The following is a 5,016-nucleotide window of genomic DNA, read 5'->3' as shown; positions in this document are numbered from 1 at the left end:
AAAAAAAAAAAAAAAAAAAAAAAAAAAAAAAAAAAAAAAAAAAAAAAAAAAAAAAACTTTATCTGAGAGCACTTTAGGAGACAATAGGAAAATATGATGTACTGTACTACCTTACCCAGGCATTTGGTCAGATTTATTTGATACTGCACAGGAGTCATCTGTTAGCTTGACCCACTAGTGTCCAGAAAATTGGAACTTCTATGATCAAAGGTTCTCTAAAAAGGTTAGGGGTAGTTTTCGGGTTAGGGTTAGGGCTAGTGTTAGATCGAGTGTTAGGGTTAGAGTTAGTTTTGTTCAAAATTCTTTGATATTGGGCAGGAGTCATCTTTTACCTAGCCTTACTATGTTCACCAGTTTTGGGCCTTCTTGATTAAAAGTTCACTGTCAGGAACAGTTTGAGTTTTAAGGTTTCAATTCATTTGAACCTATACAGGTAAATGGAAATGGAGCTAGGAATCAAACAGGGTTTGTGCTAACTGCTTGAAACTTCACACACTCAATCTGTTCTCTATGGTCACTCTGTGATTTCTTCCTTGTGAAAGTAACTCTAAGCACAAGCATGCAAAAACTACTTTATCCAAGAGCACTTTATGAAAAATCAGGAAAATATGCATGTCCTGAACTACCTACCCCCAATTATTTGGTCAGATTTGTTTGATAATGCACAGAATTCATCTGCTAGCTTGCTGCACTGGGTTACCCAAGTTTGGGACTTGTAAGATCAAAGCTCTATAAACAGGATAGGTTTAGGATTAGTGTTAGATTTAGGACTAGAGTTAGAACTAGTGTTAGGGTTAGAATCATTTTTGTTCAAATTTCTTTAATACTGGGCAGGATTTCTCTTTAATCTAGCCTTATTATGTTCCCCAGTTTGGGGCCTTCTAATTTCAATGGTTCACTGTCAGGGAAAGTTTGTATTTTAACGTTTTACTTCATGTTTTCCTATATGAGTAAATGGAAATGGAGCTGGTAATCAAACAGGATTGGTGCTATCTGCTTGAAATTTCACACACTCAATCATTTCTCTGTGGTCACTCTCTGGTGTCTTCCTAGTGAAAGTTTTCCAAAGCTATGGCAATGAAAGAACCTTATTCAAGAGCACTTTAGGAAAATATAGGGGAAATGGGCATGTACTGAAACACCTCCGCCAAATATTTTGTCAGATTATTTTTGATACTGGGCAGGATTCATCTGTTACCTTGCCCTACTAGGCACCTCAGTTTGGGCTTCTATGATCAAAGTTTCTCTAAACAGGTTAGGTTTAGTGTTAGGGTTGGGTTTAGGTTGAGGGCTAGGGTTAAAATTAGTGTTGCGTTTAGAGTTAGTTTTGTTCAAATTTCTTTGATACCAGGCAGGATTCTTCTTTTACCTAGCCTTACTATATTCACCATGTTTGGGCCTTCTCAGTTCATGGTTCGCTGTCAGGAACAGTTTGTATTTTATGGTTTAACTTCATCTTGATTTATATGTGCAATTGGAAATGGAGCTGGATAACAAACAGGTTTGGTCTTAGCTGCTTGAAACTTCACACACTCAATCAGTTCTCTTTGGGCACTCTCTGATTTATTACTTGTGAATGTAGCCCTATGCTGAACCTTGCAAAGCATAGGTTTATAGTGAGGGTGATGTATAGGGATAGGTTTAGTGTTAGGGTCATAGTCAAGGTAAGGGTTAGTTTTAGGGTAAGGGTTAGAAGTCAAATTAGGGCTAAAGTTAGGGCTAGATGAAGGGTTAGGTTTTGGTTTAAGTTAAGGTTTAGGGTTAGGGCTATGGCTCGGATTTGTTTTAGGGCTAGGGCTAGTGTTAGTGCTAGATTTTGGATTAGTGTTAGAATTAGAGCTGGTTTTAGGATGAGGTTTAGGGTTAGGGTTAGGGTTAGATTTAGATTTAGGGTTAGATCTAGTACTAGGGTTAGTTCTAGGTTAGAGTTCCAGAAGGGATTGAGATTAGAACTAGGGATACGGGTAGAAAGAGAGTTAGTTTCTGACTTAGTACCAGGCTTAGTTTTGGTTTTGTGTCACAGCTAAATTAGGGTTAGAATTAGGGTTAGGGTAAGTGTTAGGATTAGTCCTAGGGGTAGGGCTAGGTTTAGGGTTAGCATTGGGGTCAAGGTTAAGTTTAGGAGAATGGGTGGTGTTATAGTTAGCTTTAGGTCTAGGATGAGGGTTAGAATTAGGATTAGGGTTAGAGTTAATATTCAGCATAGGATTAAGGTAAGTTTAGGGATAGAACGTTGGCTAGGGTTAGGCTTCGGGATAGGACTAGGACTAGTACTACTGTCAGGTCTCTGGTTATGGTTAAGGGTAGTTTTAGGATTAGATTGTGTCTAGTTCTAATGTAAGAGTTGCCTTTAGTGTAAGGGTCAGGTTTAGAGCTAGGGGTTTTATTAGGTAGAGTCAGGTTTGGCATTTGGTTTAGGTTAAAGTTTACAGATAAGGCTTGAGTTGGTGGTAGGTTTAGGTTTAGGGTTAGGGTAATGGATATGGTTAGGTTTAGATTTCAGTTAAGGTTTAGGGTAAAGAATGGGTTAGGTTTATTGATAGGGTTAGGGTTAGCATTAGGGTTATGGTTATCTTTAGTGTAATGGATAGGTTTAGATCTCAGGTTAGGTTTAGGTTATGATTTGGATTATGTCTAAGATTAGGGTTAGGATAAGGGCTAGGGTTAGGACTAGTAATATGGTTAGATTATAAGTTGGGCTAAGGTTAGGGTTTATACTAGGGTTAGCATTAGAGTAAAGGTTAGTATTTGAGCTAGGGTTAGAGCAAGGACGAGGGTTAGGTTTAAGTTTTGCTCTAGGGTTATGTTTAAGCTTTTGGTTTGGTTTAGGGTTAGGATTATGGCTAGGGTTTTAATTAGGGTCAGGGTTAAGTTTAGGGAAATGGATAATATTACAAGTAGGATTATGGTTAGGGTTAGTGTATGGGTTAGGGCTAGTGTTCTGATTAGGTTTATTGTAATACTTAATGTTTCAGCTAAGGGTAGGGCTATTGCAAGGTTTAGATTTTGGGTTAGGTCTAGGGTTATATTTATGTTTAAGGTTAGGTTTAGTGTTATGGATAAGGTTATAATTAGGGTTAGTGTAAGGGTAATGGAAAGGGTTAGAGCTAAATTTTGGGCTAGGATTAAATTTAGTATTAGATCTAGGATTAGGGTTACGGTTTAGGATGGGGCTAGTGTTTAGTGAAAGGGTTTTCCTTGAGCTAGCGTTAAGTCTAAGGCTTGTGTTAGGGTTAGGGCTATGATTAGGGTTAGGGTTATGCTTAGGACTAAGTTTAGGCCTTGGATTATTGCTAGGTTTTATGTTAGGTTTAGGGGTAGCTTTAGAACTGTTGGTAATGTAAGAACTAGTGTTATGTTTAGTACTTGTTTTAGTGTTAGGATTATGGCTAGGTCTAGTTTAGGACTAGGATTTGGGATACGGTCAGGTTTTGAGCTAGATTTTTTGTTAGGTTAATGGTCAGTGTTCAGGATAGGGTTAGGGTTAGGGTTATAGCCAGAATTAGGACTAGGTTTAGGTCTAGGCATAGGGTTAGTGTTTGGTTTAGGTTAAGGTTTATTGTGAAGGATATGGCTAGGTTTTTGTTTTGGTCTAGGGCTAGAGTTATAGCTATTTTTAGGATTAGGTTTACATGTATGGCTAGTGTTAGGTTTTAGTATAGATATAGGTTTACCAGTAGGGCTAGTGTTAGGGTTTGGTTTAAGCATAGGTTCAGGTTTGGACCCAGGGTTAGTGTTAGGGTCAGTATAATTGTCAGGGTTAGGGTTAGAGCTAGAATGAGGGCTAGGGTTAGGACTAGTAATATGGTTAGATTATAAATTGGGCTAAGGTTAGGGTTAATACTAGGGTTAGCATTTTGGTTAGGGTATGAATTTGGGGAAAGGAAAGGGTTAGAGCTAGGTTTAGGGCTACGGTTAGGGTTAAGGCTAGTGTGAGGGTTACAATTTGGGTTAAATCTAGGGTTAGGGTTTAGATTATGGGTAGGATTTGTGTAAGGTATAGAGGTAGGTATAGGACAATGACTAATGTATGAACTAGTGTTATGATTAGGACTAGTTTTATGGTTAGGGTTAAAGCTAGGTCCAATGCTAGGCTTAATTTAAGGTTAGGGTAATATTTAGAGCTAAGAATAGTTTTAGGGTCAGCATCAGGTTCAGGGTTAATTTTAGAGTTTGGTTTAGGGCTAATTGTAGTGTTAGAGTCTGGTTTAGAATAAGGCTTAGGGTTAGGGCTATGGTTTGATTTTGTTTTATGACTAGGGCTAGGGGTAGATCAAGTTTTAGAATTGGCATTATGGTTAGGGCTATGTTTGTGTTTGGTTTAGTCTCATGGTTATGGTTAAATTTAGAGTTAGGTTTATATTTAGAGTTAAAATTAGGGCTAGGACTAAGGATAGAACTAGGGCTAGGGATAGGGCAAGAATAGTCTTAGAACTAAGATTCGGGTTTGGAAACGACTAAATTAGGGCTAAGATTAGTGCTAGGCTTAGTGTTATTGTTAGCGTAGGGTTAGGGCAATGGGTTAGGGTTAGGTTTAGGGTTATAGTTAGGTTGAGGGTAAGGTGTTGCGTTGTTTTGTTGCGCGCGACTTCTTGCCCGCAAGAAAGACGCAACCCAAGAATCTTCTTTCAACAACTTTATTCAGGCCCCTGATAGTTCTTCTTCTCTCTCCCTCTCGGATGCCCCTCCCAGCCTAAATAAAGCATCTCAAGCCCCAATGCAAAGCAGCCACGTGGAGCTTTCTCATAGAGTGATGAAAAGTCATGCGTCAACTCTCCCAAACAAGGAGTTGTTTGTCACAGACTACAGCGGAGCCAGCGCCATCATGTAATGGTGACCATAATTTGCATAAACGGCAGAAGCGGCTCACCACAGTTCCCCCTTTCTGTTTTCTTAAAACAATACAGGCGAGAGTAGAGGTCCTATCCCACTGTGCAGAAGTGGCTGCATAGTATGGCTCAGTCCTAAGGAGGGCCCTTCCCCAGATCCGAGACCATATCAGCCGATGCCTTTTTT

This window comes from Marmota marmota, unplaced genomic scaffold (assembly GCF_001458135.2).
Source record: "Marmota marmota marmota unplaced genomic scaffold, marMar, whole genome shotgun sequence".
In the NCBI taxonomy this organism is placed as follows: Eukaryota; Metazoa; Chordata; class Mammalia; order Rodentia; family Sciuridae; genus Marmota; species Marmota marmota.
Note: the sequence above shows the minus strand (reverse complement) of the source record.